This window comes from Pygocentrus nattereri, chromosome 26 (assembly GCF_015220715.1).
Source record: "Pygocentrus nattereri isolate fPygNat1 chromosome 26, fPygNat1.pri, whole genome shotgun sequence".
NCBI lineage: Eukaryota > Metazoa > Chordata > Actinopteri > Characiformes > Serrasalmidae > Pygocentrus > Pygocentrus nattereri.
The window spans coordinates 1818787-1845353 of record NC_051236.1 but is presented as its reverse complement, the minus strand read 5'-3'; the positions used below and the strand labels follow the sequence as shown (position 1 = coordinate 1845353).

Sequence of the window (26567 nt, the reverse complement as noted above, 5' to 3'; positions counted from 1 at the left end):
GTAAGTATAAAAAAGAAAAACATTAATAATAAAAATATAAAAAATACAATAAAAAATATAAAACAATAACTAAAACATAGCTAAAATGTGAAGGCTAATAAAATCAGATCAAATCAAAATAAAATAAGAGGAGAATAAGATCAAAAAGGACCCAGTCACCTGAGCTTCGAGTGATCTAGATCAGCATGCTAGTTCTAACACTCTAAAATAATTGGTATGACACTGAATGCTTAAAGTGTACAAGCAACAGGCATTAATTCAGTGTTGGAGGAGACAAAGCTGAAGGTTCCCATTGCGTCTCAGTCTGAAACCATCTTTGAGAAACACCAGATCCAGCTGTGAGCCTTGTTTGCTTTTGGTTAAAGTTACTTTTGAGAAAAGTGAAGTAACTGGATTGCATTGCTTTGGCCACCACTGCATATTGTTAATTCAGAGCGGTTTGATGTGAATGGTTCACTGTAGAGAAACTTACAAACTCAATTTCTTTGCAGTGGTGGTGATGGCAACCAGAAGTCATGATGTCTACAATGCAGATCAAGCCGTTTTATTGGCTATCCAAAAACCACCAGTGAACCTACATGTGTCTTTTGAGTTTTAGATGAATGTTGATGTGGTTTTCTTTGGGCACTCATTTGCCTAGTAATGGCCTGCATGTACATCTCCACCATTAATTGATTAAAAAAAGGTTTGGAACAAAAGATTTTCAGTATAATTGTAAACGTCTGCTATGCTTATAAAGATAGTTTTTTTTTTTTCAGTGTAGTGTTTATTATGTGGACAATATTTCATTGTCTGAAATATTGATTAATATGATTCATATTAAATATTGATACATGATTAATCACAGTATGCTTGTCTGAGCAAATTGCGGATGTTGTCAGTACTTAAAGAACGCTGAACAACTGCTTGTTAATTTAAGACTATAACTAATCCTGTTTAATAGTGTTTAGTAATAGTACAGTGGTACAAATGGTGAATTAGAAATATTAGTTTTCAGAGGGAAGTTTTTAAGTATAGCACTAATAGTGCTTTATGTCTGTGTCCCAAATTGTTTTTTGCCAGATTTCCTACCCCTAGTATTTCTGTAGGGACCTGCTGCATGTGAGAGAAGTCCTACCTTTAAAAGACTTTGAGTTCAGACCATGCCTGTAGCATGGTGGTGGTAGTATGGGTAGTATGAGGGAAGACTGATTGAGGGAGCGGGAGAACCCTGAGAACCTGGGCTGGAGTTCTGGACAGTTTCTGTCAGTAGCTAAAAGACCAGATCCCCCCTCATAGCCATAGTAGGACTCATGCAGGACTGTGTAACAAGGAGCAGATGAAGTGGTCAGATTCCACTGTCAGTTACTAATTATGTTGGTGGTCAGTCCTTCTGTTCAGCTCCTGGAGGCCAAACCAATGCAGAGCTTGCTTGACTACATCTACCTAGATACTACAGTGAAAAAAATCCTGATGATAATTTTAGCCCCTGTGTTCCCAGTCAGACCTTAACAATGGAGTAAGAGCAGTGCTACAAAGTATTCCTTGTTTAAATACAACAAGTGTGATGATTGCATTAAATAAAATTGGACTAAAAATTACAGACATTAATTTTTATTATTTCACAAAAATCCTTGGGTCTTCTCTGAAGACTTAGAAGGCCCCAAGGGTTCCCAAGTGTTCATTCACTGTGTAATTTTAGCAGATTTGTTTGACTTCTGTGAGGTTATTTTTGGGTTCAGGCTGTAGATTAATTCTGTTAAAACCTATAACCTATAAGCCAACAGCTCTGAATGTGCTCCTCTGTACATTTCTGTGTTTTTCTTGTGTATTTATTACATATCCTGATGACAGAAACTGTATTTTTAAACGAGGGATTTTCTGCCTCTGACAGCATGAAACGCTGTTTCTAGACTTATCTATTATCTTATTTTAATAAATGCCAGTATTCTGTCATGAGCTATTGCGTAGCCATATCGTGACACAGTTTAATGATTCACAAACAGTAAAATCCCTCTAAAATACACTATATTGTCAAATGCATTCAGTCGTCTGTCTTCACACACACAAACTTGAGTGACGTCCCATTCTTAATCCATGGGGTTTAATATGATGTCGGCCCACCCTTTGGAGCTATAACAGCTTCAGCTCTTCTGGGACGGCTTTCCTCAAGGGTTAGGAATGTGTTTGCAGGAATTTCTGACCGTTCTTCCAGAAGCGCATTTGTGAGGTCAGACACTGATGTTGGACAAGAAGTCCTGGCTCACAGTCTCCATTCTAATTCATCCCAAAGGTGTTCTATGGGGTTGAGGTCAGGACTCTGTGCAGGCCAGTCAAGTTCTTCCACACCAAACTGGCTCATCCACGTCTTTATGGACCTGCTTTGCGCACTGGTGTGCAGTCATGTTGGAACAGGAAGGGGCCATTCCCAAACTGTTCCCACAAAGTTGGGAGCATGAAATTGTCCAAAATCTCTTGGTGCTGAAGCTTTAAGAGTTCCTTTCACTGGAACTAAGGGGCCGAGCACAACTCCTGAAAAACACCCCATACCATGATCCCCCCTCCACCAAACTTTACACTCGGCTCAATGCAGTCAGACAAGTACCGTCTCCTGGCAACCGCCAAACCCAGACTCATCCATTGGATTTCCAGACGGAGAAGCGTGATTGGTCACTCCAGAGAACACGTCTCCACTGCTCTAGTGTCCAGTGGCGGCGCTTTACTCCACTGCATTCCACGCTTTGCACTGCGCTTGGTGATGTAAGGCTTGGATGCAGCTGCTCGGCCATGGAAACCCATTCCATGAAGCTCTCTACGCTGTTCTTGAGCTGATCTGAAGGCCACATGAAGTTTGGAGGTCTGTAGCGATTGACTCTGCAGAAAGTCGGTGACCTCTGCTCACTATGCCCCTCAGCATCCGCTGACCGCTCTGTCATTTTACGTGGCCGACCACTTCGTGGCTGAGTTGCTGTCGTTCCCAATCGCTTCCACTTTGTTATAATCCCACTGACAGTGGACTGTGGAATATTTAGTAGTGAGGAAATTTCACGACTGGACTTGCTGCACAGGTGGCGTCCGATCACGGCACCACGCTGGAATTCACTGAGCTCCTGAGAGCGACCCATTCTTTCACTAATGTCTGTAGAAGCAGTCTGCAGGCCGAGGGGCTCGGCTTTATACACCTGTGGCCATGGAAGTGACTGGAACACCTGAACTCAATGATTTGGATGGGTGAGTGAAAACTTTTGGAAATAAGTGTACAAATTGTTGGATCTAATAGCATTCCAAAACTACAGTTTTATTCAATTCCACAACCTACGTGAAACAAACAGAAGTATTTATTTATTTCGTTTGTTTCTTTGTGTGTTTTTTTGTTTAATATATATAATTTTTTTGTTTTTAGTAGTTTTTAGTTTCTAAGCGCTTGTTTTAATGGGCTCATCAACCTTTTTTATTGTAACTTTTTTATCAGATTTGTAAAAATCAGATTTGTTTGTCAGCTATGAGGTTACTTTTGGATTTAGGCTGTAGATTTAACTATGTAATCACAACCTATAGGCAGACAATGGCTCAGAATGTGCTTTTATGTACATTTGTGTTTTTATTGTATTTTTATTATGTCTTCATGCAAGAAACTTTGTTTATGCATGGAATGTTTCTTTTAGACTTATGTATATATTGATAAATGCCAGTACATTACCATGAGCTATTTCAAAGCCATTTCATAGTTTTTTGATTCACAGCAAAATATCTATATAAATACAGACTGGCAGGTCAAATAGGAAATAGCAATAAAACTTCTGTTTTATTACATTTTGCAACCTGTGTGAGAGAAATAGAATGACCTATTATTTAACTTTTTTTGTTTCTAAGTTTCTAAATCTTATATTTATAATATTTCACCTTCTTCTTGAATTTTATTTTTCGCTTGTTGTCCACTTTTAACGTGGGTTTTTGTAACAAAAAAGGTCATAATTAATTTTTACATCATCATTTTCTGACCACCAGTTCATTACAATGAAACGGGATGCTTTGGTTACTGTGCCTTTAAGACCAGTATAACACTGTTCTCTGAAGAAAACCTCGTATCTCCAAAATGCCAACTTTACAGGAGAAGGAAAAAACCTACTTTACTTTTAATGGAAGTCAATGGAACCAGAACCAGAGTCATTTTGGGAGTTTCTTTTAGTCTTATCGTCATGAATTTTGCACACAATGTAAAGAAAAACTCCTAAAACGGAGATATCAGGTTTTTTTCTGACAGCGGCGATACTGTGAATGATTTTTGTTCTGATTGGTTGCACTGTACTGTGCCTTATTTAAAAAAAAAAAAAAAAAAAAAAAAAAGCAAGCAGACCTGAAACGTTGGAGCTTCAGTGTGAGTGGGCGGGGCTAAACGGTATCCTGAATCAGTGTATATGTGTAAATGAGTTGGTCCTCATCACAGAACCAGTGGACTGGAGAGTAAATGGCACATTTTGTAATGTTGTGTTTACGTATTATCTCACACTCCTTTATTTAAAAGAGAAAAAAGCAAGGAAATTCAGTTTTCCACTTGCTAATGTAACTCCATTTCCATTTTTGTTGCATCGATTACTTTCCTAAGAGTGAAGTCGAATGCGATCGGCACAAGGCGGCAAAGCATGAACGTTTGGAGGCCTTGAAAACATCATTTTTTACCACCTTTAAAAATGCCTGTGATAATTGGATACACACATAACTTACATCTCGGAAATATGCATTGCACATTTTTGCATCACATTTAATTGTGTCACAGCTTGTAGTCTACCATAAAACACGCCACACACAATCATAGATGCCTATTAACAAGCGCAGCACGAGGAGAAAACAATCCCGAAGTCAGATTAAGTGCCAGGCTAATTCTGCAAACCCTCTCTCTTTCTCCCGCTCACCTTGTTTGCTCTTGCATGTTCCTCCCCGTTAGCGTGCGACGTTAACACACTCTAATGTTCGTCCCCACCTCATCCAGAGAATAACCCTCCATCACGCTACCGACGCTCTCTTTTTTCACCCCCCTAAAGTGCAAAGGAAGATGAATTTGGGCCATAAAGGCGGACTATCACAAGGGCCTTTTATTCTAAATGGCTCTGGGGATTGGTATCCGTAAGGCTGCGGCATTCCCAGCTCCGCCGTGTTCAATCAAGTGTCCACTTAGCCGCGACCGGGAGTAATTGTCCCCAAGTGGGCCACACGCTGACCTGTTAATGTCTGCTCTGACCCTGTAACCTTGTCGGCAGGTTCTGGGGAAGGCCTGTAAATCAGTTGGGTCTTCTCCAACCTTTTTCTCCTCTTTGCCGGAAGGTCAAGATAGGATGCATGCAGTGGGAAGACCACTTGCTGATAATTGTCTTGCGCCGGAGAGGTCCGTTAGATGTATCCAGTGAGCTGGCTTTCTCAATGGAAGAGGGTGGTGTGTCTAAATGGGTCTCGACATTGATCTCCTGTATGCCCAAGATCAAGGATTAGGGATGGGCGATGTGATGATGTTTATCATTATTGTGATAAATGATGCAAGTGATTTTGTGCTTTTCCTTGCTTTTTTGAAATGAGTTTGATCCAGTATGTAAACGTTAAAGTTTCAAACGTGCCATTCAGTCTATATGTTACATGCAAAACCAGCCTGTTTTGAATTCACTGTGTTTGTGATGTCACAAAATCCAACACATTTACAAGCCTATTCAGCTTACTGCTGTTTAGCCCTGCCCACTTATACTGAACCGAGGAGCTCCAACTGCTCTGTAAGTGAAGCACAACTCAGGGCAGCTGATCAGATCAGACCTCACTTGATCTTTTGATCGCACTGTTTTGTAATGTTATCTTTTCTTATATTGACAGCAGGAGGAACCAATGGAATATTTACAGCACTGAAAACTTAGAAATTTGTTCATTTTATGGGTTTTAATCTGTAACATTCTGCAACACTGCAGTTAGCTGTCACAGACTTAAAAAGCTATGAACAAGCCGCCTGGCAGCAGGGACCATGATTACAAGAATATACTGTTCATTATTTATCAGATACATCGCTACAAATATCAGTAAAACTGAAATGCGGTATCACAGGAAACCCCATAGACAGTATATTATCCAGCAACAGTACAACAGCGCGATCCTTGCAGACAGTCTTACAGCCTCATGATATTAGTCAGCATTAAACATGCATTTACAATGTAGCCGAGCCAATACAGAGATCAGGGATTGTGAAGTCAAATAGTAAAAACATAAAAAATGTTAAAAAGTAATAATAGTAGTAGTAGTAGTAGTAGTAGTAGTAGTAGTAGTAGTAGTAGTAGTAGTAGTAGTAGTAGTAGTAGTAATGATAGTGGTGGTGGTGGTAGTAGTAGAATTAGTAGTAGTAGTAGTAGTAGTAGTAGTAGTAGTAGTAGTAGTAGTAGTAGTAGTAGTAGCGGTAGTGGTGGTGGTGGTAGAAGTAGTAGTAGTAGTAGTAGTGGTAGTAGTAACAGTAATGGTAGTGGTAGTAGTAGTAGTGGTGGTAGTAGTAGCAGTAATGATAGTGGTAGTGGTAGTAGTGGTAGTGGTAGTAGTAGCAGTAATGATAGTGGTAGTGGTAGTAGTGGTAGTGGTAGTAGTAGCAGTAATGATAGTGGTAGTAGTAGTAGTAGTAGTAGTAGTAGTAGTAGTAGTAGTAGTAGTAGTAGTAGTAGTAATGATAGTGGTAGTGGTGGTAGTAGTAGCGGTAGTGGTGGTGGTGGTGGTAGTAGTAGTAGTAGTAGTAGTAGTAGTAGTAGTAGTAGCAGTAATGGTAGTGGTAGTAGTAGTAGTGGTGGTAGTAGTAGCAGTAATGATAGTGGTAGTGGTAGTAGTAGTAGTAGTAGTAGTAGTAGTAGTAGTAATGATAGTGGTAGTGGTGGTAGTAGTAGCGGTAGTGGTGGTGGTGGTGGTGGTAGTAGTAGTAGTAGTAGTAGTAGTAGTAGTAGTAGTAGTAGTAGTAGTAGTAGCAGTAATGGTAGTGGTAGTAGTAGTAGTGGTAGTAGTAGTAGTAGTAGTAGTAATGATAGTGGTAGTGGTGGTAGTAGTAGCGGTAGTGGTGGTGGTGGTGGTAGTAGTAGTAGTAGTAGTAGTAGTAGTAGTAGTAGTAGTAGCAGTAATGGTAGTGGTAGTAGTAGTAGTGGTGGTAGTAGTAGCAGTAATGATAGTGGTAGTGGTAGTAGTAGTAGTAGTAGTAGTAGTAGTAATGATAGTGGTAGTGGTGGTAGTAGTAGCGGTAGTGGTGGTGGTGGTGGTAGTAGTAGTAGTAGTAGTAGTAGTAGTAGTAGTAGTAGTAGTAGTAGTAGCAGTAATGGTAGTGGTAGTAGTAGTAGTGGTGGTAGTAGTAGCAGTAATGATAGTGGTAGTGGTAGTAGTAGTAGTAGTAGTAGTAGTAGTAGTAGTAGTAGTAGTAGTAGTAATGATAGTGGTAGTGGTGGTAGTAGTAGCGGTAGTGGTGGTGGTGGTAGAAGTAGTAGTAGTAGTAGTAGTAGTAGTAGTAGCAGTAATGGTAGTGGTAATAGTAGTAGTGGTAGTGGTAGTAGTAGCAGTAATGGTAGTGGTAGTAGTAGTAGTAGTAGTAGTAGTAGTAGTAGTAGTAGTAGTGGTGGTAGTAGTAGCGGTAGTGGTGGTGGTGGTAGAAGTAGTAGTAGTAGTAGTAGTAGTAGTGGTAGTAGTAGTAGTAGTAGTAATGATAGTAGTAGTGGTGGTAGTAGTAGCGGTAGTGGTGGTGGTGGTAGAAGTAGTAGTAGTAGTAGTAGTAGTAGTAGTAGTAGTAGTAGTAGTAGTAGCAGTAATGGTAGTGGTAGTAGTAGTAGTGGTGGTAGTAGTAGCAGTAATGATAGTGGTAGTGGTGGTAGTAGTAGTAGTGGTAGTGGTAGTAGTAGCAGTAATGATAGTGGTAGTGGTGGTAGTGGTAGTGGTAGTAGAAGCAGTAATGATAGTGGTAGTGGTGGTAGTGGTAGTAGTAGTATTGGTAGTAGTAGTAGAATTAGTAGTAGTAGCGATAGTGATAATAGTAGTGGTAGTAGTAGTAATGATAGTGGTGGTAGTGGTAGTAGAGGTGTTGGTGGTAGTAGTAGTAGTGATAGTGGTAGTAGCAGTAGTGGTAGTGGCAGTAGTAGTAGTGGTGGTAGTAGTAGTAGTTAATAAAAAAAATTAAATCAATAAAGCATTAAATTACAACATTATAGTAACTTAGTAAATAAGATAAAATAAGGATAAATGAAAAATATAATTAATGAAATAAATACAGAAATAAAGTGTAAAACAAGCTTTTACATTTTAAATAAGAACAGAATAAGAAAAACTAAAAACACTTTAAAAGTTAACTAAAATCAAATTAAACTGGTTGCAGTCTGCTTGGAGGTGCTTGGAGACTAAAAGTTAAAATGCTCATTATTTTTTATTTTTTTTAAATAAAATCTGATTGGCTGAGCCGACTTTGTAAAATCCACGAAATACCACGTCTATGACCGCCTCACAGCGACTGAACTCTCATCAGTGCGTCACGGCACGAGAAACCCTTCTGCTGTTAATGGATTCATCTTTGACTCTAATGCTGCTGACGTGGAGCCACGAGTGAAGTGGTGAAGTAAGATCCCGTTTTTTGTTTAAACTGAGGGGCTGACGACTTATTTTCTTTACTAGACTCACAGGCTAAAAGACAGCAGACACGCTGTACAACGGCATCACTAATTTCACGGGTTTGAACGAAAGTACTCGGGACGTGATTCACTGGAAACGGCAGTAGTCTAAGAATGTCACCTGAATGGCTGAACGGCTTGTTCGCTCCAAATGTCTGTATTTCGGTCAGAAGTCGCGTCAAACCCAGAGAGTCCCAAACGGCTCCGTGCTCCTAGCTACATAATGATGTGAAACATTTAAGTCTAGAAATTCTAGCTTCTGCTGCCAGATAGTGGCTGCCTGTCGAGTATGAATATGGATGAATCCCAAATGACCATTGTTAGGGATTTTTTGCTGTCTTGGGCTGCAGGAGTCAGTATTTAAATCCCTGCCTAGTGCACTATGTAGGGAGCAGGGAGCCGTTTGAGATTCACCCCAGCGTGAGAAAAGGGGCATCATCAGACTGGCAGACGACTCGCGGTGGTAATTTGGTGACCAAAAGGTGCTTATAGACTGAAGATATTTGCAATTTCAACACTGATGTGTTATCTCATGTTTACGGTTATATGAAAAATGTTTTTAAAATAAACATGAAATGTTTGCAGTTTACAGTGATGGGTGACCGAATGTTCTCCTTGTTCAGCAGTGAATGGTTTCTTAGCAACGGTACCGTACTCTAATGGAACTACATTTCTTGGCGGAATACTTATGTTGATAATTATTTTAGTTCTTATTAATAATAATCTAGAACATTTTGTATTTTAATCTAATTTTTGTTGGCCACCGTTTTATAAAAGCATTAAGGCGCTTGAGGCAGTGCGGTTTAAGAACACGTCATGGATCTGACTCTTTCTTAGGATCTTTCTTAAGAACAGATTTAAGAAGAAACGTAAGAAGGTAGTGGTGAATGAGGCCCAGTGTTTACTTCGTTTGACCTCAGTTTTTTTAGATGGTCTCACTCATAACTCATGACAAAACCGCATCGGTGATAAACCTTAGCGAAAAGAGAAAGCTGTTTACTTTGTGCCCACCGCACACACAGCCACAGCCACACGTTCAGGGGCTAATTTCTTGCAGGAGGCTTGACACACAAATAAGTGCCAATTATCAAACTGCTCCAAAGTGGCTGGTAACTAGTTTTCTCTTTGAAAACTGACAAGTATTACAATTTGTGTGAGCTGCGCAGATTAAGACCACATGTTGGAGCCGAGGCTGTCGTGCTGAGCAGCTGGTATGCAAAAAGCCAACAAACACACAAGCGAGTCAGAGCGTCTCGCCGTTCCTCAGACCAGATGAAGATGTTCTGAGTGTGTTTACGGCTTCGCTGTGTGTTAAAACACGTTTCAGAGCCAGAACATTCTCTCTCTCTCTCTCTCTGTCTCTCTCTCTGTCTCTCTCTCTCTCTCTCTGTCTCTCTCTCTGTCTCTCTCTCTGTCTCTCTGTCTCTCTCTCTCTCTCTCTGTCTCTCTCTCTGTCTCTCTGTCTCTCTCTCTCTCTCTCTCTGTCTCTCTCTCTCTCTCTCTCTCTCTCGCGCGCTCTCTCTCTCTCTCTCTCTCTCTCTGTCTCTCTCTCTCTCTCTCTCTCTCTCTCTCTCTCTCTCTCTGTCTCTCTCTCTGTCTCTCTGTCTCTCTGTCTCTCTCTCTGTCTCTCTCTCTCTCTCTCTCTGTCTCTCTCTCTCTCTCTCTCTCTCTCTTTCTCTCTGTCTCTCTGTCTCTCTGTCTCTCTCTCTCTCTCTCTCTGTCTCTCTGTCTCTCTCTCTCTCTCTCTCTCTGTCTCTCTGTCTCTCTGTCTCTCTCTCTGTCTCTCTCTCTCTCTCTCTGTCTCTCTCTCTCTCTCTCTCTCTCTCTCGATCTTTCATTCTATCTCTATTCTCTCTCTATATCTCTATTTCTCTCTCTCTGTTTCTGTCTCCCTCTCTCTCTTTATCTGTCTGTCTGTCTGTCTCTCTCTCTCTCTCTCTCTCTCTCTCTCTGTCTCTCGGTTTCTCTCTCTCTGTCTCTCGGTTTCTCTCTCTCTCTGTTTCTCTCTCTCTCTCTCTCGCTCTCTGTTTCTCTCTCTCTCTCTCTCTCTCTTTCTCTCTCTCTCTCTCTCTCTCTGCACTCCCCCTCTTCCCTCTTCTGTCTTTTTCTCTTTTTTTAGACTAATAAATATAAGCAGAGGTTCTGGAGGTCTGTGTGTTCAGTGAGTTTGTTCTCTATAGTAACGCCAGGAACGTGGTGGTCTAATCGGGGGGCTCTTATCTGGAGCTGCTCTGCGCCTGGCGGAGAGGGCAGGAATGTGTCCCGGACACACACACTCGGAGCGAAGGGGTTAGCGTTTGCCTGAATTCCACCCAGTTGAATTATGTGGATGCGGCTGGCGGCGTGGCAGTCTGTTGTGTCTGGTTCTGGCACAGAGAGCCGTTCAGCTGTTAGATGGTGGTGATATTTTGTGATGTCAGCGTCCAGAATTATCACACTTTTCAAAATATAGTGGAGTTGTGTGAAGCCCGGTGTGGACGCGATTAGTTTTACATGAGGAAGTTGGGTAATCCAGCAGGTCTCAGTGGTTTTGGTCCCGTCTGAATCCACCCTGTCAGTCGGTTTTACGTTATTAATCCTGTGTAAATCTGCATGTCTGTTTCGAAAGTATGAGGGCACTGAAGGAAGCGATTACTTCAGCTCTCTGTGGCTAAAATCAGGCCGATAGGAAACGTTACTGTCCTGTCGCATGTGTTCAGCTCAGGAAATGTAAAAATAACAGAAAATGTTACTTAGCAGTTAAGAGAACAAGGTGAAGGTTAAAATGACTAAATGAAATGTTTTAATGTGTTTTCTGGAGTAAAGAGCGTAAATGGACTGGCCACTTCTGTCTCTGTCATTTAGACTGAGATATCTCGTGCAAATCAGACATACACATTATAGATGTTACCCCTCTCCCCATGGATGACTAGTACCATCCAAATAGATCTTACGGCGCAGTAATGCAAAGAGATGGAATTTTACACATCGTTGCTGTCGAGAACGAAACCTTCTATCTCCATTTTTATCGTTTTTGGACATAATTTGTCAGTGCCTGTTGCCCTTTACATTGTGTGTAAATTTCATGATGAACGGACCAAAAAAATGATCCAGAATTACGTTACAAATTACATTCTAATGTAAACATGTAAACTTTTTTTTTTTTTTTTTTTTTAATCCCACTGTTTATTCTTAATTGTTAACTCTGTCAAACCAAACATCTTGCAGGCGATACGTTCAGATCAGCATGTGTTATTGGAGCTTTCTGCGAGCTAACGTTTCCTATCACTGTATGAAAGAAGCTCCATGCTGCCTTTATTGTTGGCTGCACTGCGATCGTTTCTGAGCGCTCCCTTTCAGAAATCCAAGTTATTTCCTCTCGCAAAAAATACAATTTTATCCGTGAGAATTTCGTCCCTGCTTTCAAATGTGAAATACTGCGTTCATTGATTTTATTAAAGCCTTTTCAGTGTTAATTATCAGTGTAATATTATGGAAACAGCTCCATTCAACAAAAAAGATTAGTAAAATTAACAGCTTTGTAGAAAGAGGTTGGAACCTGTGGAATATTAGCATCATTTGTAATGGTTTTATAAATGTACACCAGCATTCGATTGGTTAGAATCGCCATAGAATTTTAATAATGCAGCAGATAAATGTGCAAAATCACAACATGCTGAAAAGTTTCATGTCATTAGTGGGACTCTAGGATGCTGTAGATAAAAATAAAGAAATGTGGGATGCGTCTAGAATGACGAGCAGAGCTTTAGACCATTCTGAAACGACTGAGGAAGTGTTAGAACATCGATTATTTATGATTAATATCACGAGTTCATCATATTTCAAATAGTGGAGATCAAATCTTTGGACAGAAATGAATGCGAATAGACAACTGCAGCATAGATGCCTTAGCATTTAATAACATCTTTTAGATAATTAAAAAAAATATTGGATAAAACATCAGACGTTACTGTGAATATAAAAACACTGTGTAAGCAACAAAACTGGTTTTGAGTGGTTTTAAAACAGGCGAGTCCAAACTTTTCTACCTTGGTGTACGCTCCCGTTCTGTGTTGCTGACGGAGGAGAGTGGATGAAATGACAGAAATAGCTGCTTTTTCTTTGGCTTTGAGGGATAAATGGTCCCACCGCTGGTTGAAAGTTAGCGGCGGGATCTGGAACAGAGCGCGAACTCGACAGTGCTGTGTGAGTTGATGCCAAACAGTGTGACAACAGCGGCCGTCCGCTGTGATCTTAGGCCATCAAAATGTCATCAATACACCCCTCATCAGCTTAATGAATGGCAAACGCAGACTCTCTCTGCTCTCTCTCTCTCTCCCTCTCGGGCGCTGCCTCCGTCGCCTCTCTCTCTCTCTTAATGAGAAGGCTCGAGTAAGTGCTGACCACTGCAAGAGGCATTTTACTATGCAAATCACGCCAACTGATGGGCAATGCAGATTTGTTTAACGCTATGTGTCACTTTCTTCTGATGTCTGACAACATTCTGGAGAATTCTGACTGGCAGTGTGTGGACACAGCGTTTACGGTTATGAGTCGGGCTGCGAGTCACCAGCGTTTATTGCAAGCGCAGCGCAGATTCTGGCTGATTATTAGATGAGTAAATATCACTGAAGTCAAACGTACTTTCTGTATGTAGTGAAAGAGAGAAAAAATCAAATGTCGACGAGTGTTAAGATGCATTTAGGTCGTTCTGAGAACTCCTGGAATTAGTTTGTCACCATTCAAATCAACATTTGTGGTTGGATTTCATCACGTTTGTGTGTTTTTTCCTCTCTGTTTGACTCAGCCATGTTTATGTGGGTTGTGTAAATTGAAGGGACGCCCCCCGCCTTTAGAAAATGGTATCAATTCCTGTTTGTAATTTGCTGATGTTCATCTCTCTCTCTCTCTCTCTCTCTCTCTGTCTCTCTCTGTCTGTGTGTGTGTGTGTGTGTGTGTGTGTGTGTGTGTGTGTGATATTTCAGATCGAGCACTCTACCGTCGATGTTCACTCCCCGTTTTGTCCTGTGCTGAATTCTGGTAGGAAGAATGGAGTGTCAGTCGTGTCAAAGCTACTGACTAAGGTATGTGGTCACCTCCGCTTTTTGGGCACACGTTGTGTTTGCTTTCACTGTTCAGTGCCATGCATATGTCCCAAGTCTTCTAGGCACCTCTTAAGTGGACTTGAAGGACAATTGCAGAGATATATGGAATAAAAGGGAAAATAATATATTGCTGCTGTTGGAACAGCAAAATGGGAGCTTTACAGGAGAAGGAAAAAAAGCTACTTTACTTTTAATGGAAGTCAATGGAACCAGATTTTTTTTCCAAGTCATTTTCTTTCTTTTGGTCCATTCATCATGAATTTTACACACAATGTAAATGGCAATAGGCTTTTTTTTGGTAATAAATAAATAAATAAAAAATTTTCATTTCAAACCATGAACCCCGGTGCTTTAGGGTCTGTATGCACTTCAGTTCGACTGATGATGCTTTTGTGCAGAAATTAAGCTTCGTGTGTGCAGCTATATGCCTGTGTCTGCAGTAGGTGCTTCTTAAAATAGCCAAGTTAATTAAAAGGCCTGTCTGGATACTTTTGAACACGTAGTGCGTCCTGACCAATATTGCAAATGCAATTTTAATGCCGTTATTTTCTATGAAATTATACTCCAGTGATCAGTTTCATAAAACATCTTAAGGGAATTTTGCCCCTCAGTTTTCCATGTACTATAATTAAACTGCCAGGGAAATTTTATAGTGGAAAGTGTGAAATAAATATGCAAAATTTTGAGTGACCCAGTTCAAATTCCATATTCATGTTTGTTTATTTATTTATTTATTTTATGCTACATACAGTAAACGTTTCTGAACTCTTGGTAATCTGTGCCATCTTTTCTAAAGCATTTCCATTTTTAAACTTCACTCAAACCCACACACCCGTCCAAACTTCCTGTTTACCTTTTCTTCGTCTCTTTCCGGACTTTTTGGACGTGCGAACCACATTAGTGGGCTGTGGTTCAGTGGTCTTTTTGCTCTAAAGGCATTCTCCGGCTCGCCTTAGTCACTGCTGACCTGCCTTGCGTGTCAGCAATAGCCTATTTTTATGCATCAGTCACTCACTATTCTTTGTGCCGCCCTGCATACTTTTTCTGCGCTGTCGTTTTGGCTCAGTGCCAGCCAGGCTGCCAGGCTCACTGACCCGCCACCCCACCAACAGCCCCCACCCCCCCCAGCCCAAACTCGCGCACCCTCCCTGATGGAGAAGCGAACGTGACATTTGTGCCGAGGTAATGGAATCCACGTGCAATTAAATCCCCGACTGCGAAGAAGACTCTATCGGCGCCTCCCTCCGCGCTCATCCCTCCATCCTCTCCTCCGCCCGCAGTCAGCAGGAGGGAAGTGAGCCACAGCGGCGGAGCGATCGCAGCACGCCACGCTCCTCGCATCTCCATGTCAGCTTTTGTTTTTAGAGCTCCTCTCTGAAAAAGCGCTCTCTCCTGGCAATTAATTACGGTAAATGTCAATTAAAACAAAAAAATCACCCCCCCCTCTTCCTTCCTTCCTCAAAACAATAATATAGTTGGGGAATTAAATTTCAATTATAAAAATTACGTTAGAAGGGGGGCGACGTTAACGTCGCTTTAATGAATTGCGCTGAAGGTGACAGTTGTTATTTTGCGGGCGGCACTGGCGACCCCTGGCTCATGGTGATAGAAATGCGAAGTGGAGGATGGAGGGAAGGAGGGAGGGATGGAGGAGGAGGAGGAGGAGGAGGGGGTTATATTCCCCTGCTGCAGCAGTGGCCACTACACTAAACGCCTCATTTGCGGTCTTGTGGTGGGCAGTGGCTTGAATCATTGATCTGTGCCAATGAGGAGAAGCTTTGAACCCTTCAGTGTGTCTCTCTCTCTCTCTCTCTCTCTCTCTCTCTCTCTCTCTCTCTCTCTCTCTCTCTCTCTCTCCCTTATATGCTCTCCTCTTTCTTTCTTTCTTTCTTTCTTTCTTTTTTTCTTTCTTTCTTTCTTTCTTTCACTCTCTCCTTCACTCTGGCTCACTCTCATGCGCGCTCTCTCTCTCTCTCTCTCTCTCTCTCTCTCCCTCTCTCCCTCTCTCCCTTATGTGCTCTCCGTTTTTCTTTCTTTCATTCTTTCTTTCTTCCTCCTATTTCTTTTTTTCTTTCTTTTATTCTTTTACTCTCTCCTTCACTCTGGCTCACTCTCTCGCTCTCTCTCTCTCTCTCTCTCTCTCTCTCTCTCTCTCTCTCTCTCTCTCTCTCTCTCTCTCTCTCTCTCTGCTGATGGTGCCTTTGGCCGGCGGTGATGCTCCAGGCTCCTCTTCCTTACTCCTTCACGTCTTTGGTGAGGGATCTTTGCAGACAGAGACAGTAAAGCAGGGGCGCACGCCGCAGGCCAAGAAGCAGCTTCCTCTCCACGCTAGAGCCGCACGATATTAATAAAAGTCAATATCACGATACTTTCAGTACTATTACAGTGTCACAGTATCAGACGATAGCAGTAATAAAGCTACTGAGTGCTGCTGCTCTGTTGCTGTAGGTACGTTTTAGAAAGCTGACAGCTTGTTTTGGCTGTATTGTAAAAGCCAACCAGACAGGAAACACATTTTCAGAAGGGAAACCTGCTGTTTATTTCACTTTTCTCTGTTTTAAAGACAAGCTGAGGCACCAATCAAATGACTTATACTGCTGTGAAGTATCAGGTCATAAATGCCATAATTAAGGTACAAAATGGAATAAAAACAAAATGAAAAAAGAAATTGTTTTTCAACAGAGACACCACTATTTATTGGTATTGTGTGATTGATTTAATGCTGATTGTCAAGTATATCACTAAAATATGACTATAACTCAGAACCAATATAGCAATATTCTCATGTAGACAAATATAACAGGAGCCTTCCTCAAAAGGCAACGCGAGTTGGAGATGGGAATGGTGCAGGAGGTTTTAGGTTGGGTGGGACACAGTGAGGATTTCCAGTTTGGGTGGTCAGGCTGGGAGCTGGCCCACTGCCCCCTCAGCACACCCTCTTGGTCTCGGGCACAGGGTCTGGGCATAAGCCCTGAGCACGGAAGGGAGGGGTGTTCGCACATCCTCTAGATAAAGCGAATAAAAGAAAAGGTCAAGCTGGAGTGTGAAGACAGACTAAGCTTTATTATCCTTTTCTCCAAATGGCAAAATCTTATAAACCCTAATACAGAAAATTTAAAAACCTGCTGATTCAACATTTCTTCTGTCCTCATTTTTCTTTACTGTTCTGGGAAGGCTTTACCATAGATATGGCAACGTTGTTGTGAGGTATTGACTGCATTCAGCAACAAGAGCGTTCAGACACTGATTTTGGATGATCACGGGTCATCTCACAGGCATTGAATGGTACAGCCTAGTGCTGGGGTACTTTATACTCCTCTGGCTGACACTTGGCATCGGGCATGGTTTGTGTGTGGCTGCTCCAGAGTGTCCAGTGCTTTGCAGTGGAGATTATACATGCTGAAACCTGAATACACTAATTCCCTCATTAGAAATGCTGTCTGGATTCTTTCGGACAGATACCAATGAGTTTTAGTGTGTGGTTGGTTAGTGTAGTGGTTAACACCTCTGCCTTCTATGCTGTAGACTGGGGTTCAATCCCCACCTGGGTAAACACCCTACACTACACCAATAAGAGTCCTTGGGCAAGACTCCTAACACCACCTTCCCCTACCTGTGTAAAAATGATCAAACTGTAAGTCGCTCTGGATAAGAGCGTCAGCCAAACACCATAAATGTAAATGTAAATGTTTTAATTGTGAAACTAGGGCTCAATCCCATTTCACCCCTCACCCCTACCACTGAGCCCTAACCCCTCTGTGTTGCACTTGGGGGTAGGACGTCTTGATTTTTGTTGAGATAGAGGGGCTCAGTGGTACATGAGCTACCTTCTACATGACCCTCCAAACTGAGGTTTTTCAGAGACTCCAAACAGAGATGTGAGAAAAAAAGAAAAACCCAGCAAGATGTCTGAGCAAGAGACCAGAGAAACCCACAAATATGAGAATTTTCTCTTAAAAAATTGTGATAATCATTTATTATCTTAGTTTAATGTTGTTTCAGTGTATTTTGGTCCTGTTCTTTATAGCAAGCATAAACGATAAGTAATGGCACGCTGGTTTCTCGGTAACTAGCTAGCTACATTTCCCATTCCACCTTAAATAGTCCAGCAGTAATGATGCCTGAAGCGCTGCAATATAACGTCTGATCCATTTAAGGTGGAATGGGAACATTCAAATGAGAAACTGCCGAATATCTGACTTCAGCTTCATACCACTGAAGAATTAGGGGTGGCTGATAGTAAATAATTGTCCCTCATGTCCAAACCATCTCAACCTGGCCTCTCTGGCTTTATCTCCAAACTGCTCCACCTTCACTGTCCCTCTGATCTGCTCATTTCTAATCTTGTCCATCCTCGTCACTCCCAACGAAAATCTCAGCATCTTCATCTCCGCCACCTCCAGCTCAGCCTCCTGTCTTTTAGACAGAGCCACAGTCTCCAAACCAAACATCATAGCAGGACGCACTGCTGTCTTGTAGACCTTCCCTTTCACTCTTGCTGCTATCCTTCTGTCACACATCAGCCCTGACACCCGTCTCCACCCACTCCATCCTGCCTGCACCCTCTTCTTCACCTCTTTTCTACACTGTCCATTGCTCTGGATGGTAAGTGTAGTGATGTTTAAATGGTCCAGTTAATACAACCAGGCCTAAGTGTGTTTACTTTGCCTGCTTTGCATTCGATTCTGCCACTTTCTTTAGCCCACTGCATTATCCATGTTATTTGTTTACTTCTGCTCTCAGGATGCCACCAATCCTTGGCACGTATTAGAAAAGTTTCCCATTTTTAAAAGTTCGAATGGTCAGCATCAGAAAAAAAAAAAAAAAACTTCCACTAATTTTTAAAAATTCTGCATAATTTGGTTTGATGTGAAACAATTTGTTGTAGAGAGACATACAGATTTTTTTTACAGTGGCTGTGATGGGAATCAGGGTGGCAGTATGCGCCACCTGAATAGCCAGTTTAGGTCCAGACCTTCTCTGAAACCTAGTGTAGAAAGTCTCAGGCATCAGGCAGGAGCTTTGATTTAGCTTTTTTTAATGTCTGGTTTATTTTTCAGACCAATATTGTGATTTTGGGTCCCACTTAATATTAGGTGTCTCTAATAACTGTGTGGTTACACATTAATAACATATGCAACAGTGTAGCTACAGGTGTATTACAGCAGTGCAGCCTATGTAATTACACAAGTGTACCTGATACACTACAGATCAGAAGTCTTTTCCAGCAGTTAATGGAAGTGTTTTACTCGGCATTACATTTATTTCACATAATTACTGTATAACTGTGTTGTAACAAGGTAACCTAATCCCATCACATTGATTAATGACTTTCTGTTATTACACTGTACCTTTATAACAACTACCCAGGAGCTTTCCTGTAGTGCAGTTAAAGTTACACTTTATAATAAGTGGACAGTTCCTGTGTTGTTATTTAGGTACTGTGTAATAATGGAGGGGTAATAAAGATGTTGCTTTAGGGGAAACTGGTTACAGTGTCATAACATTAACAACATAAAGGCTAGCAAAATGTTAGGAAAGCTGGCAGATACAGTGCAAATAACGTCTTAATGTAAGTTATTACATACTTATACTGTTGGGAAAAAAACTGCTGTTCCAGTATGATTACAAATGTAATTACATTGTTATTACCCTTGTGTAATTAAATGACAGAACAGGCTGTTAAAACTTAAGATACACTTGTGTGATTACATGAGGCCAAACTGCAGTTGATACACATGTAACTACATAAACTGTACTTCTGTAATCCACCTGTAACAGAGGCTGAATCAGGAGTTAACTTGTTGTTGCATATGTTGATCACATGTATCTAGACATTTGTTACAGACACTTAATATAAAGTCGGACCCTTGTTATGGGGCAGTCGTGGGCTGGAGGTCAGGGAACCGGCCCTGTGACCGGAAGGTCGCCGGTTTGATCCCCAGAGCCGACAGACTGAGGTGTCCTTGAGCAAGACACCTAACCCCCAACTGCTCCCCGGGCGCTGTGGATTGGGCTGCCCACCGCTCCGGGCAAGTGTGCTCACTGCCCCCTAGTGTGTGTTCACTAGTGTGTATGTGGTGTTTCCTCTCACGGATGGGTTAAATGCGGAGGAGAAATTTCCCAGTTGTGGGATTAATAAGGGTCATTTAATCTTGGGGTTATTTTCTATAAGTTGTGGTCCAGGCGTGGTTTGTTTTAAATATTTTTTTAATATTAATCCTGATTCTGGCTTAAGGCTCAAACACTGAACGTATCGTGTCAGCCTGCCAGTTAGTTTTGGCTGTGGTATCGTGTACACATCATGTAGATGTTTATTTGCTTCATATTAGTCTTCCAAGTGCCGTGTTATTAGGTTAAGCATCCTCACTTCAACTGCGTGGCTATAATTAAAACAGCTGATTTGAAAATTGGGCTCTTTCACATTGTGATTTAGGTATATAAACACCTTCGCTCGGCTCAGAGGGGCGTGTGCCTATGTTCTCTTTGTCTTACCGGCGTTTCATTACATAACTCGTAAGTGTAAGTGTGTATGTGTGCGTGCAGGGAGACATTGAGTAATACCTCCCAAAATAGAGAGGTTACCACGGCTTGTTCTCTAGCTGGGCTGAAGGTTAATTTGCAGCGAAAATAAAATAGACCTCTCTATTTCCTCATCACCCTCCGAGGACAATAAACCTCACACTGCCTCAGCAGCTTCTAGCTCCCGGCATTGGAGTAGCCTTTAGACCTGTCTGCACATACCAACGTTTCCATCTCATCCCACCCTCTTCCATCTAATTATTATTATTATTATTTTATTTTTTTCTTTGTTCCCGACTAATGGAAGGATCTCAGGCCTAGGGAGATGTGTTGGACCTCGATGCTCAGGCCTTGTCTTGCTCCAAATTAGATCAGTCTGACAGATAGACCAAGCAAATTGGTCTAATTGTATAATTGCCTATCCTCGTTCAGTTTGGCAGAAAAGTGGAGCGATTTGGGAGCAGATTGAAGCGAGTTATGGCCTTTAGTTGCTTATTTGTGGCTGTGAAGTGGAGGGAGGCGTACAATTAACAGCATCCAGCTCGCCTTGGGCTGGAGAAGTATACACACAGTGTGTACACATACTTGCAAAGCACCCCACAGGCATGAAAACCCAAGTACTGTGAGAGATTGCCCTTTTCTTTGCGTCTACCTCACGGGCTGTTGTTCTCAAAGTCGGGTACGCTCTTTACTCGCCGGGCCTGCAGCCTTTTGACCGGGCGACCGGAAACTTAACACTCACTTAGCCGCAGTATAACACTCGGCCCACTTCACCACTCAGCCGTCCATTAGATCACTAGCCTGACTGAATCGACTGCCCTTCAGTGCCTCAGCTGTAATACGTGCCACTCAGAGGCTCCTGATTTAAAGGAATAGGTTAGTGTTTTACTGTGTTTACTGTATTTGCTGCCTCTGTATTACCGCACAGGGTCTCACATCTCATTTGGATAGTCCACTATTGTCCCCGATAGATGTTCAAATTGGTAACAAACTATCTGTGTAAACAGGGGTGGGGTTAGGGTTCGGATTTGGGCCAGGGTTAGGGGTAGAACCAGGGTGAGAGTTGGGTTTAGGCATCGGGTTGAGGTTAGTTTTACAGTAGGGATTAGAGCAGGTTTAGATTTAACGAAAATTATGGTGAGTTTAGTGGATATTTAATTGAATGTAACATGAAAGTAAATTAAGTAACTACAAAGCATCTGAAGTGGACTCTCCAGACGAAGTGTCACCCCACACAGTAATTTCAACACTCTTTACTTTTCTCTTTAGTTAGGAAATACAGGGTTCCAGCGGAGTCAAAACCTCGTATCTCCGTTTTTGTTGTTTTTTTTAGTTTTTGACACAATCTGAAAATGCCTGTTGCCCTTTACATTGTTCTTAAATTTAATGACGAATGGACCAAGAAAAATGGCCCAAAACGACTTGCTAAAACGTCTGGTTCCATTGACTCTCATTAAAAGTAAGGTTTTTTCCTTCTCCTGTAAAGTTACCAGTGTGTGAAAGTGTTGTGTTTTTTACTGTTAGAGACATTTTTCTTGTGCTATCTTTTCCCTTGAAGTGCATTTTTTTATGTTTTATGTAACAAAAATGGTCATCCACTTTGACATGATCATTTTCCAACCTGTCTTTGTCCCCAAAAAATATCTCCAAAATAGAAACTTCACAAGAGTGTAAAAATAGCCTTGCCTTTTTTGTATCGTACATTTTCCTTGTATTTTCATTTTAGCAGCTTGTAAAAGACAGCTGTGTTCAAAAAATAGACAGTAGACTGACAAAACGGAGCATTTTTCTTTGGACAGTGATGATACGTAAATGGGCGCTGGCTTCTTCGAAAATGGGCGGTGCTAAACTGCTGCAGACCAAATGGGTCGATGTATGGAAAGGAGTTTGTTCTCATGACATCACAGAAACAGTGAATTCAAATCAGACTGTTTTTGCAGCTTGTTGGTCTGTATGGACGGAGATGTTTACGGTATGCAGTGAAACAGTGTTTATATACTACAGTCCCATTCAGTTTTCCATATGGGCCCTTCAATGAAACAGTGTTAACTGCCCGATCCATTTCTGATCCCTTCTTGCTTTTTCTGAGCAATGTGCTGCCAAAACATGCACAAAACACAAATCACAGCGGGCTAAAAGCAAAACTAGTGCAGAAATGGTCTGATTTACATTTACATTTACGGCATTTGGCTGACGCTCTTATCCAGAGCGACTTACAGTTTCATCATTTTACATTGGTAGGCCAAGACGGTGTTAGGAGTCTTGCCCAAGGACTCTTATTGGTGTAGTGTAGGGTGTTTGCCCAGGTGGGGATTGAACCCCAGTCTACAGCGTAGAAGGCAGAGGTGTTACCCACTACACTAACCAACCACAACCGCTTTACTGACCGTGCCGGGTGGTTCTGGTGTTAAACCGCCATCAGTGGAAACAGCTGAAAACAGCGAGAGAGAAGCATCTACTGGGTTTGCGTCAGTTATATGAAATCGTAGCACATTCCGAGCACAATAGGATGTTTTTCCGCATAAATAGTCAGAAAACAAAGCTGTTTACCATGATATGCAGAAGTTTGAAAACCACCAGTACAGTTACGTACTTTGTTGGTTTTCTAAGTGAAACACATTCCCTGCTGAGTTATGTTAATAAGCCATTGAAATACACGACCATGTACAGTGGCCTCAACGTTTTTGGTTTTACAGTTTAAACATTGGTAAGTTGTATTGAATTTCTTTAGGTTACTTAAAATGGTCAAAATGGTCAATCTTTTTTCAGAGAAAACAGTTTTAACACATCAGCCTGGTAGTAGCATCTTTGTCTGGGGAAAGTCTGGACAAGAACACCAACTCCAGCTTTTCAATAATACATTGCCAGCAAGAAAACAGTCTCAGAATGGTGGGTTTAGAAAAAAAAGGGTTTGTTTTTTTGTTTTTCCTAACACAGGAAGTCTGACACGGATGTCTTAATACTTTCTGGGTCCATGTGTGTCTTAAAGTGTACTAGAAATCCAAACGGACCTTTTTCTTTTGTCCTAATATTCCATGTATCTGGTCCTATTAGGCATGATTCATCACATCTTATCATTTTGAAAAGACTGCGTCATTGTGTTGCCATAATCTTCGATCAGTGTAATTTCTTTTGCTCCGCCTCTAAAACTCCAGCGGGCAGGAAAAAATGATATTAATCAATGATATCATGTTTCATGAAGAGAATATGCTCAGTTAGCTCAGAGACCCTCCCTGATACTGAGTTTTACTCCGAGTTACGTCTCGGGGGGGAACGCAGTCTGATTTACATTGACTTTAAGAAACTGCTCCTATGAAATTTTATCTAGATTTTGAAAACTGGACTGACACAATAAATAACAATGTAAATGTGGTGTATTTTGCTTTTTGTTGAGGATTTGAGATTTCCATCATTCCGAAATCAGATTAGGAGAAAAAAAACTGGCTTTTTCTGTTGGTCAGTTGCTCATAGATGATGGATTCCTCTGTTTGTTGTACATCTCGTAATTACTGGGTGCGTCTACGTGCGCTTAATAATCCAAAAAACTGCTGAAAGTCAGATTATGCCGGTAACCTGACCAACACACGGAACCTTGAGTAATCAGATAATGGGGAAACTCCAGGTCGACTTGAGTCAGGCCATGGTTGGATTTCTGCTTTGTGACCAGATGATAAACTAACAGAAGAAGACGTGACGTAAACATAAGGTACAACTCGAAGCTGTGTAGAAGATGAAGAATAAGAACTCCTTTATTTCGTGTTTGGTTTCAGCGCTGCCGGTGCTGCCGTCTGATCTCGCGCATGCGCAGACCGAGCAGTCTGAAAGAAATCAGAGTAAGAGTTCACAGCACTGAGAAATCTGAATACTGAGCTACAGTCCAGCAGCGTTCCTGATCACATTTCTAGATCGGAGTATGATGTTTACTTGACCGTTTGAATAATCTGATAACTGCAGAAATCCAAATATCATTATCTGATGATCGGACAAGAGTTGGCCTCGTGTAAATGTGATGGATTTTGCTTTCTGTGATGTTTTCTGATTTCCGTCATGATCATCCAGAGCCTTTGAAGCTCCACCCACATATTTTGCTACTTCATAAGTAACAAATTCCGCAAATTCATCCTTTAAACTTAGCAAACATCTCTGAAAAAGCAGTTTTACATCACAGCGGACCACAGCGCTCACCTCTCTGACTTTAGTCCAGTTTGTGGGCATGTCGAGAGCAAGTTCAGCTGTCCAAGCAGTTTTAGACTCCGATGAAGCATGGCTGACAAAAAAAGTCTAAAAATATGAACTAAAGTAAAAATCTCCTGCTAACGTCTCTTAACACTGTCTTTTTAACACTCTGATTGGCTGCTGTCTGGCGAAATTTGCATCTCGCTTGCGAAGTTGAGAAATGCTCAAGTTGTTATCGCACTATCTCCGTGTTTTGTGCCACTGATGCTCCGATATTCCCCCGAGCACAACTGCCACCTGTCCCCGTAGTAATGAACAAGAGGTGAAATTAAAATTGCCTTGCCTTGCTGTGATGTCAGTGCAGCATTAGATACGTTTACAGATTCATTTGCAAATGCTTTTACTGAAGATGTCACTTCAAACAGTGACTTTGGTTACAGGTGTGTTTCCAGTCCATTGGTTTTTGTACTGAGATTATTGGTCACACTGATGAATTGTGCAGTATAGATGTAGCAGATAGACATTAGCTGGAACTTTACTTTGATCAGTTGCTCATTGATGCATTTATCCATTTGTTGCACATCTCATAATCACTGATTAGTGGCTCAGAAAACGGGTTTAGTTATAAATTCTCGGTTTTGTCATTTTTCAAAAGCTGAAAATGACTTCTAAAGCACTCGGGCTCTTTACATGTGTGTGGAGAGGAGAGCGCTGATGGGGGGATAGTCGGCAGATGCGTCTAATGATACTACTGACTGGGTGCTCGAGAATCAAAAGGACGGGCGCTCTCAGACGGCAGCTAGGCCAGGACGGTACAGTTCAGAAGTGTGCTGTCTGGAGCTCACAAGCTCGTTATCTTCTAATCAGTCGGAGACTTTCATTTGACCTCTCATTACGGAGCACACTCGGGTCCCTCTGTCTCCTTCCCTCCTTAAAGGAATATGTCAGCCGCAAGCGAGAGCATCGCTAATAATGAATGAGTGCTAGCAGAGGCTGGTTAGTGTTGGGGTTAGCATCCTTGTTAAGTCGCCTGCAGTTTCTCAATTGTTTCTTAATTTTTAACTTTAATTAATTCGTTTTTTGGCTTTTTTAAAAAACCTCTTTAAAGAGACCACATCGTGGAAAACTACATTTTCCTCACTTTCTTGAAGTAAGTTTGAAGTTTTAAAACCTACTGTTCACTCCACATTCCATGCAATCCATATATCAAACTAGGCTGTCATAAAAACAGCCGGATAAGAACAGAGCCCATTTACATACATCACGTCTAAAAGCAGAGCTGGACGAAGTACACAAACCATGTACTTGAGTTAAAGCAGAGGCACCCAGGGTAAAATATTCCTCAAGTAAAAGTAGAAGTTCCTCCCTTTAGACCTCCACTTGAGTAAAAGTACTAAAGTATTTCCCTTCAAATGTACTTAAGTATAAAGTAAAAGTACTAAAAGAGTAATTCTGGCTCTGATGTCCTGTTATCATTTTTATAACCAGACTGGCTTCATGAACTCATTTCAGGTGAAAGTCCTCCAGCGTCTCTCTTGGTAAACCAGTCTTTTAATAGAAGGTCATTAATTAGTGACGCTGACATCTATTAAAATGATCAGAAGCACAAAACACTGAAGGTAAACAGTTTTCATCAGGGAGAACCGAGTGGCTCTGAAATCACTTTTTACACACAAGCAAAGTTTCAGTTTCAGATTTATTTACAACTTAGTTCCAAGTTTAAGTTGAATAAAAACTGGCTTTAAACTCAGGATCACAGATGAGCTCCTTTACTATGTTGATCTGTAGGCGTCTGTTCATAAACATAAACCAGCCCAAACTCATTTACTATAAAATGAAATGGTGTTTGTAGAAATTCAGAAAAAAGCCGCGTCAGTCTCGACTGCATATGTGGACATATTTCTATATTGAGCTCTATTTACACAAAGTTAGGTTAGTTCATCATTTATGTTGAACAGACTCTCCCAAAGTTTTACTCTGCTGCGCTGACGTTGAACCGCGTGCTGCACTGGGTCGGTATGACCAACAGGTCAAAACCAGCGCTAAACAAAGTGACCGCTGGGCCCTGATTGGTGCTCTGGCTTTGAAACGTGGTGGGGTGAAAGTGAAATGTCGCCCAAAATGGAAATCAGTAATACAGTAATGAATTACATTC

At 41.4% G+C, this 26567-nt stretch overlaps 1 protein-coding gene across 2 annotated transcripts in view; it reads left to right on the top strand.

Moving 5' to 3' along the window:
- The window catches only part of foxp1b (forkhead box P1b), a 310010-nt gene that overhangs the window by 18238 nt on the left and 265205 nt on the right, over nt 1-26567 (top strand). For both annotated transcript variants that reach the window (XM_037534964.1, XM_037534962.1), the window contains exon 3: nt 13595-13693. The gene's annotated coding sequence lies outside the window, so the exon portion shown is untranslated. The remainder of the gene's footprint in view (nt 1-13594; nt 13694-26567) is intronic.